The 9,742-nt window shown below is 41.4% G+C and overlaps 1 long non-coding RNA gene across 1 annotated transcript; it reads right to left on the bottom strand.

Annotated features, from left to right (window-relative positions):
• Positions 1–6,774: 6,774 nt before the first annotated feature.
• On the bottom strand, positions 6,775–9,114 carry LOC139829932 (uncharacterized). The gene is made up of 5 exons (XR_011754254.1): positions 8,779–9,114; positions 8,594–8,690; positions 8,352–8,428; positions 7,393–7,468; positions 6,775–7,233 (listed from the first exon to the last, which is right to left on the bottom strand). It is a non-coding gene; the product is annotated as an uncharacterized lncRNA (long non-coding RNA).
• Between the last annotated feature and the right edge of the window lie 628 nt (positions 9,115–9,742).

Here is a 9,742-nt window from a genome sequence, read left to right as displayed (position 1 = left end):
TACCTATCGGTAGAACTTTGAATCACTCTATTTGTATCTGCACACAAGATTTGGCGGATTTTACAAGTTCGTACCAGAATCTGAAACAGCAAGATGCAGAAATTACTGCAAGGTTTTGGACGAACTTTGCTCAAGAGTTTCAGATCTGAGGATTGCTCAACCTTCTCCATGCTTGGACCAACATGCACCTGCATCAAGATCCAATCTTGTGAGAGGGAAGAAGGGAAAAGGAGCTGGATTCATCAAAGGTTAGGGGAGAAGAGAGTGAGAGAGATGCTCTCATGGTGAGGATGAGCTTGAGGAAGGAGGGGAGCTTCATCTTGGTGGATTTCCATGGCCATGGCCGGCCATGGAGCTAGGAGGAGCAGCAGCTCGTGGTGGAGGGCAGGGGAAGAGTGTGAGGGAGTGGAGAGAAGATAAATGAGGGCCAAAGGTGGAGGGGTGGCCGGCTAGGGGGTTTTTATAGAGGGAGAGGGGTGGCTGCCTCCTTTTTTGATTGGGCAAGGGAGGTGGCTGCCCATTTATTGATTGGGTTAGGTGGGAGGCAATGCTTGTGGAGGAAGAAAGTAAGAAGGACAATGGCTGGCCGAAATTCTTGCCATGGCCGGCTCCTTCATGTGCCACTCAAAAATGAACAAAGAGAGAGATGCACAACATCCATGTGAATAGATCAAGGCATGATGTTGGGGAGGTAATGTCAATGAGTGATTTTGATGATGATAAGATTAGGAGTAAATACATAAAGATAGAAAGGAGTATGAGGGTGGCATGTGCCATGTGCCATGAGAATAATCTCCACCACTTTGGTTGAGACCAACTTATGATGAAGCTAATTCCCAGGGTAAAGTGGATGAATAAAAGTTTTCATTAGAATCTTAAAATTGAAAAGATTGAGATTGACCACATGCAACAATGCATGAGCATGCCAAGGTAGATGGGATGGTGATGGTGGCTTAGTCAATGATAGAGCAAGATTAAGAGAGATGGTGAGTGGAGTATTCATATACTCACAAGGATGAATATATTGACACAATTCATGAGGTCAAGGTGATGATGGAAAAGAATAGAGGATTGAGATGGATATGATGAAATATAAGTTGCTATTCAAATAAGAGGTCAATTGGGAGTGATTTGAAAGTATCAAATGATCATCCATTTGATCAAAAATTGGAGGATGGAGGGGATACAATGTGGTGGATCAGAGATGTGCATAAGATGTGCAAGAGTTGCCATTTGAAAAAGAGTTTAATTGAAGGGTATGGGACACACCTCAATTGTCTAGAGATAATTGGGAATGAACTCAAGTGAAATGGAATTTTGAAGATGTTGAAAGAAAACTAGTTGGAACATAGGAGTTCAAAATATTCTACTTACTTTCTCAAGTAAAGTAGAGTTTTTCTCAAATTTAAAGTAAACAAGAAATGGTATAGGTACCATAAACAATCCTTTTGTTAAAAACAAAATAAAATAGAGAGTAATGTTTTAGAAATCAGTACTTGGTAGAAATGGGATGAAAAACAAAACCCATTTTAGTTCCTTGTTTTCTTTGAAGAATTATTTTGAAAAGATTTAGTAAAACTAGAAGTAGTTTTGTGATAAAACTAGAGAAGGAAAATCAATAGGATTTTTGAGAGAGAAAACTAATTTAGGGAGAAGTGTTCTCAAGGGTAGATGATGGCTACAAAATGTACCCACCATTCCCACTCTTGGTTTTGTGAAGATTAAACTTGAATAGAAACAAGAGGTAAAATTGAAAGAAGTGATATAGTGTTGAATCATTGAATAGGATACAAGATCAAGTTGAATATATGAGCTGCAAGGATTGACTGAGACATGCAAGACGTGGAGGTTGAAGAGGGTGTTGCATAGATGAGATCCATGTATTGAGGCTACCAATAACAGTTGTGGTTGCTTAGAAATGAACTGCCAAAGTCTGGACATTTTAAGCCTGTCAACACAGATGGTCGACATGGCCTCAAAACCAACAAGGATGAGTGGGTATAAGAGAGGGATGTAGCAAGGGGTAGATGGTACCAAGTTTTGAATTAAGGATGATTGAGCTATCTTGTACCACAAAGAGAAAAATCAAGATGGCACACTCATGTTGTCATCAGGAGAGAGGTTTGATGTAGTAAGAAGGAAAACAACATTTCCTAAGTCACACATGTGTTTTATAAGGTGAGCTGTTCATTTTGCCACTAGGAGTGTTGTTCTTTGAGGTAGCTCAAGACAAAACTCAACAAGCAAATCAAGAAAATTCATCTACCAACGAGATCAAAGCAATTCATCATAACAAGCGAGATCAAGGCAATTCATCTATTTAGTCTTTAGAAAAAGTTTTTGTTCCCCCTAATTTTTGCAATAAGGACAATTAATCAAGTTTGCAAAAGTTGGGGTGTTACGGATCTTCCACCCTTAAAATAATCTCGTCCCGAGATTCTTTGAGTGTAGAACTAGAGGGGTTGTAAAGCTTAACGAAAGTTAGACTCCATCCTTCTGCAGATGCACCATTGTAGAGAAGGTCGTTGCTTCATCTTCTAGCAGACATGATGGATTCCTGCCGATGGCGAGCTTCATGAAGAGGTTGACTACTCCCTGCAGATGTTAGACCTGTAGCTTCTTAACGACCCTAGTGGAGCTCACGACTTCAGAAATTTGGTGCACTCCAATGGTGCCTTAGCAGGGTTGAAAACTTTTTAGAGTTAGCTTAAATTTAGTGGAAGACGACGTCTTCCACCCTTAAAATTGTTCACCGGGGTCTTTGAAAACTCTAAGCTTCGGCCACGGGTCTTGTCGGGCGCTTTTTGAAGAAGTCATTGATCTCCCGTCTTGAGTCGAACATCTTCAGAGGGCGTTGTGTAGTCCACGGCTTCAAGGGGGGTTAGTGCATCCTACGTTTCCAACGGTGTGTTAGAAAGGTTTAAAATGTTAAGGTTAGCTCCAACTTTTAGTGGAAGACGAAGTCTTCCACCCTTAAGATTTTTCATCGGACTTTCGAGAAAAACTTATAGCTTACGCCTTGCGGTCTGTCGGGGGCTTCGAAGGAGTCATCGATCTTCCGTACTCAGTTGAAGAACCTTCGGGGGCGACGTGCAGACCACAACTTCAAGGGGCACTCACGGAGTTAACTAAACCATAGGGGACGCACGGTGAGTTAGTAAGTTGAAGAAAGGCCTAGTTGGTATCCATATGAAGCAGCAACAGGGGTCATCGAAGACAATCTTCAGCTTGAGGGTCGGTACTGACTTCAGTAACAGCTAAGAAGTTAGCGGGTAAACTACGCCTAAAGTCTTGAGTCTTGGAGTATCTTCAGGAGCTTCACTTGATGAGGACCAGATGAACCATGTGATGTAGCTTGTTTTTGACGCTAATGTTCTCTCATCTAGTTAGACGGTGTGTTAGGGGGGGTGGTTTTCAAACAGATATCCTCGAGGTTAGCGCGATTGTACTCCAAGGTTAGACCAAGTTAGTAGGTCTTCTCACAGAGTGCGATCACTCTTGAAGGTAGGGCTTCTTCTTTCCTGTTATAGTGGAGATGCTCCAGCTGATCTTGAAAGTAGTCGGCATAGATAGGGGTCTGAGTTAGTTTCCCTGACGGTTGAAAAAAAACTCCTAACGGGTTTAGAGTTAGAGTCTTTCGTTAATCTACCCAACTAACTAGCAGTCATTGGCGAGGCAAACTTTAATCCTATCATAGCATGTGACACCCATACAATCATAACCAGAGACAAAATACCACTAACAGAGGCTACTGGTATTTTTCCTAGATGCACATTAACAAAACAAGATCAGCACAATTGGAATCATTCAAAAATATTTATTTTTCAATTTTTGAGACTCAAAATACTAACCAGAAACAGTGATCAAGTTTTATTTATTGAAAATCGCACAAAATTCCTAAAAATACAAGGTCAGTGGCATCTGAAAGATAATTTCATACTGGTTCTAGTGCAATTGGAATCACATCAATCGGAGCTACCAAACTATTTTTATTAGCAAAACAGTACACTGGCAGATTTCCATTTTTATTTTCTGTTTTACAAATTCAAACAATTAAAAAGGACGGGAACGTCTAAATAGCAAGACACACATGCACACAACAAACAGATACAAACACTCAAGGCAGCACACTAGGGAACTACAAGCAATCAGCATACCAAACAAGGCACTCTAAGTATCTAGAGATACCTAACACGTGGGGGTAGCTCAATCGAAGCGATTGAGTTTTTCCTATCCATCCTATAGGTTTGGGGCTGGTCACATATGTCGACGTCTTCATCTTGCTGGCATCGACTTCAACTTGGATCCTTGTAGCATTTGGTAGTGAATGGGCCGGGTGTTGAGTCGTTGAGGTTGAGGCGGAGGAGAAAACTGTGTAGAACTTCTAGTCTCGACATCCCGGAAACATGAGGTCTTCGTAGAGGTAGCTGTTGAGGTGCTCCCGAAGTCGATATCTTCTTGTGGCTGGCCTAAAAATTACTAGTCAAGAAACTGAGGACTTGATCCCTGACGACCGCAAAAGTGCAAGTCCACGGAGGAACAAGGTCAGCTCCCTGACAGACTTTGGTGACAACCAAAGGCATGATCTTATTATCCCTTTATGTGCAGGATTAGCTAAGTCGGCGTCCGATCTTCAATAGTTGTCGTTGGAGATACGTGGGACTTCATAAAAGGTTGATCCGCTCTTGACTTCGAGTCTCCGGTCTGAGTTGGGGACATCGTTCAACATGTAGGTTTGAAGTGGATGAGACAATAGAGCAAGAATTTTCAAACCTTTTTATAAAGCGGAGAGATAAGAATTTAGAAGCTTTGAATAAATAAGAGGAGTAGAATCTATACTTCCGACTAAAGAAACAATTTGTTTCATAAATAATTTTCCCCAAGTAATTGTTTCCTAACTAACGTCCACGCTAACTAAGGTCTCCTACAGTCAGGATAGCTCTGATACCAGCTCTGTGGGGACCCCGGACTAGCTGTCCGAAATTCCCTGTTATGTATACAGTTCACGATCCCATGATCAGTGCGCCGTGAACACATAACCGAACTGATATCAAATTACACCATCCATTACAAAGCGGAATAAGAAAATTACAACATGGTCACATTGACCAATACTTACATAATAGCCTCGAAGGGACTAACTAAACATCAGAGTAGCATCATCACTTCAGCAGCGCAGTACCCAAGTCATCTGCCATAACCCTACAGGCAACTGACTGGGAAGACGTTCCTAGCTCGCATAGACGTCGCCAACTCCTTCTTCATCCATCGTGTTCTTCCAAGTCTGGCCAAGTAAATAGCCAGGGACAAAGCCGTGAGTACATTTGGAATTGTACTCGCAAACCATCAAGAAAGGTACTTTGCAAGAGTGCAAGATAACAAGTGCTAATCTACGATGACAAGAGGGAAGAGCTAATTTCACTAGTGGAAATAGCAGGGGAAAGAGAATCAGTTTCTCTTGTGGATATAGCATGTGGAAGAGACATAGTTTCTCTCGTGGATATAGCATGCACAAGAGCGTCAGTTTCTCTTGTGGACATAGCATGCCGCCATCTCAATTGATGGGGACGCTTAGGAAGTTCTATGACATATCTATACTTTTATTGGAGATGAGGTAGCATAAGTCCATCTCAGTTGATGGAAATGCTAGAGGATTCCTATGACATACCTATATCTTTATTGAAGAAGATACTTCAAAAGATACTTATGACATCTCTATATCTTTGTTAAAGAAGAGTTCCTCTTCAAGAAACATTTAGGAAAGAGTTCCCCACTTAGCCTTCATTTTTCCACGACCATCTCCATATGGTCAACACAAGCCCTTTTTCCGTACCCTTCCGGTACACATAAACACAACACTTCCTTTGCAAATCATTTGTTCAAAAACAAAACGCAAGCCCCGGTTAAGTATGGCTATCTCAACTTGTCCATGACCGCGGACGCGGCTATTCGAATAGATTTGACTCTGCAGAGTGTGCGCACTTTCCCCACAAGAACTGATAAATCCGCCGGGATCATCCCCGGATCGTCATACAAAAGTATGCGAGACTCGGATAACCAGTCATAATCTTTCGCCCGTCTCCTTTGGCACAAGTCCTTCCCTGCGGGCTTACCCCTTCCCGGCACCCCGGCAGCATACCTCCTTTTGAGCGTATCTCCGGCGCCACGTCGGAAGACCCTCAGTAATCGTCCGGCTATCGGTCTAGACAGTGTATTGCCTCCTCCAGAGCGCAACCCGGCGTCGGAGGTCATCTTGACCCTCCCTAGAGAGTTGTGAAGGGTGCTTATGCCAATCTCAACGAACTACGGACTAAGCCCATGCCCACTTTGGATAATGTGGTTGCGCGATTAAAAGTTGGGACGGCGAACACTTATACGCAGTGCTCCTTTTTACAAACCCCTTTTTCCTTTTTCCCACAACACCACGGTTGCTCAACCAACCAACATACACATCTTTCCCAAACATCTTTATCAAGATCCTTTGCTTTCATAAACCATACACTTGGGTTAACTCACCCAAGGTTTTCATAAACATTTACAACAAGGTAAACCTTGAGGGGTTCCCAACCTATAGTTTCATGAGAAGGAACTAATACACAACATGGCCGAGATGAGGATCATCACGCCATGAGGAGTAGGTGCGAGTGGCTCAAATGGAAGTATACTTGCTTAAGGTATGTATGTATAAAGACAACATAGGAGGAATCATTTTCAGATTGGTGGTGCTAAATGTACAAGTTAGATAGTGGAGTATCACTATCCAACCTATTTTCCCATGGGTACATGGCATACTTCTCTCAAGTTGAGAATTACACCAAGATTCATGACTTTGACACCTCTAGACATCACCCAAGTGGTGAATGTGAAGCAAGCTTTTATCTTGGAAAAGGATATGCCCATGTTGAGCATACAATAAGACCAAAGGGGACAACACGGCCATGATGCCATGCATCCCTCCAACATGTGATCAAGGGTGGGATAACACCATGAGGGAGTACCCCAATTACACCATACATAGACAACAAATATGGAGAGAGCAACACACATGGAAATAAGATGCTTCGGGACATCAACAAATGACATCCAACACGGCATCAAACAGAGTTCAAAGATAGCTTGCCTTGGCTTATTTGTCCCTGTACTTCTTCAACTCCATCAATATAAAAATCCCAACAACATAAATAAAATCCTCGTCCGGTTCCACTTCTTCTTCTTCTCCGGAATTGTTCGCATCTATCGCCGGAAAATATAAAAGGAACACAATCAATCACATTGCATCAACAAGACAACAATCAACAACTAATCAAGCAGCCAAGGTATAACTTACTAAGGACTTATAGATACCACAAAACAAATTTAAGAGTTTTAATTTAGAAAACCCCATTTATTTACCTAGTAGAGGCATGAGTGCATCATAACGTAGCAATTGCCTCTCTCGGTTATCACCATGGTATAAACCAATTATCCCCTGGTAGATAACATCATGAAGAGGACAAGAGCATTAGTTTGGCATCACAAACATTCACAACATAATTTCAAACATTTTTGGAAAAGTAGAAATCAGTTTTCCTAAGTTAATTTGCTCACTTAACACTATACAAAAATAGGAAGCAAACCATATGCCACATCATTTGAAAACTTAAGCAAAACAAAAGAGCTAAAGTTAGGTTGCAGAGGTTTTGTTTTGCAAGCATAAAACAAAGGTTGCCCATCTCTACTAAAAAGAGTTGGTCAAGGGTTTTAAATAAACCGAAAAGTTTTGCTTCAACAATGCATGTCACACATAAACATTACTAACAGTAACACATATGTATGAACAGAGACTAATAATATTTTTCCTATATAGCCAGTACTAATACAAGACTAACCCAATTGGAATCACCCAAAAATATTAAACCTACAATTTTAGGAATTTCATTGAATCTGACTGTACAGAAAACAAGATCTGTAAGCCATAAATCGTAGAAAAATCCTAAAAATATGAGGCCACTGGCATTTGAAAGATATTTAAACAGAGATTCACACATAATTGGATTTGGGTTCAAATTATTTCTGAAACTCTCACAAATGGATTTACAAGTTTACTGCATGTTTTCACCATTTGCTTTAACTATGGAGTTGCAGAATAGATAAAGGTTTGAAACTTGTTTGAGATGATTAAGAAAACATTCAGCAATCCTACAGAAGTGGAATCACTCAATTAGGTTCAAAAATGGATTTTTGATGAATTAAAAGCTAACAGCCATGTCTGCAGAACACACAGAATAAATTTAATTCACCACAAATCGTACACAACTCATAAAAATATGAGGTCAGCTGCATCTGAAAGGTATTGAAAAGGTGGTTCTTACCCAACTGGTTTCATTCAAAAATTCGTTTCCAAGCTCCTGGTTTAATTCGACAAAGTCAGATCTGACCAGATCTTGATCTGTGAACCATTTCAATTTCATTAGGTCATTTGAAGTGAAACCAACGCCAAAATGAAGGTACTGGAGAGGGCTTTCACCCAAAGTTGAGTTTGCTCAAAAACGTTTTGTAAAACGGAAGAAATCTAACAAACAGTGATTCTGCATGTTTGTAGAACTTTATTTACCAAGCAAAATCCGTAACGAATTTGAGGATGAGACCAACGCCAAGTTGTAGATCTTTTCAATACCTATCGGTAGAACTTTGAATCACTCGATTTGGATCTGCACACAAGATTTGGCGGATTTTACAAGTTCGTACCAGAATCTGAAACAGCAAGATGCAGAAATTACTGCAAGGTTTTGGACGAACTTTGCTCAAGAGTTTCAGATCTGAGGATTGCTCAACCTTCTCCATGCTTGGACCAACATGCACCTGCATCAAGATCCAATCTTGTGAGAGGGAAGAAGGGAAAAGGAGCTGGATTCATCAAAGGTTAGGGGAGAAGAGAGTGAGAGAGATGCTCTCATGGTGAGGATGAGCTTGAGGAAGGAGGGGAGCTTCATCTTGGTGGATTTCCATGGCCATGGCCGGCCATGGAGCTAGGAGGAGCAGCAGCTCGTGGTGGAGGGCAGGGGAAGAGTGTGAGGGAGTGGAGAGAAGATAAATGAGGGCCAAAGGTGGAGGGGTGGCCGGCTAGGGGGTTTTTATAGAGGGAGAGGGGTGGCTGCCTCCTTTTTTGATTGGGCAAGGGAGGTGGCTGCCCATTTATTGATTGGGTTAGGTGGGAGGCAATGCTTGTGGAGGAAGAAAGTAAGAAGGACAATGGCTGGCCGAAATTCTTGCCATGGCCGGCTCCTTCATGTGCCACTCAAAAATGAACAAAGAGAGAGATGCACAACATCCATGTGAATAGATCAAGGCATGATGTTGGGGAGGTAATGTCAATGAGTGATTTTGATGATGATAAGATTAGGAGTAAATACATAAAGATAGAAAGGAGTATGAGGGTGGCATGTGCCATGTGCCATGAGAATAATCTCCACCACTTTGGTTGAGACCAACTTATGATGAAGCTAATTCCCAGGGTAAAGTGGATGAATAAAAGTTTTCATTAGAATCTTAAAATTGAAAAGATTGAGATTGACCACATGCAACAATGCATGAGCATGCCAAGGTAGATGGGATGGTGATGGTGGCTTAGTCAATGATAGAGCAAGATTAAGAGAGATGGTGAGTGGAGTATTCATATACTCACAAGGATGAATATATTGACACAATTCATGAGGTCAAGGTGATGATGGAAAAGAATAGAGGACTGAGATGGATATGATGA

This window comes from Lolium perenne, chromosome 3 (genome assembly GCF_019359855.2).
Source record: "Lolium perenne isolate Kyuss_39 chromosome 3, Kyuss_2.0, whole genome shotgun sequence".
Lineage (NCBI taxonomy): Eukaryota > Viridiplantae > Streptophyta > Magnoliopsida > Poales > Poaceae > Lolium > Lolium perenne.
This window is presented reverse-complemented; position numbering and strand designations above follow the sequence as displayed.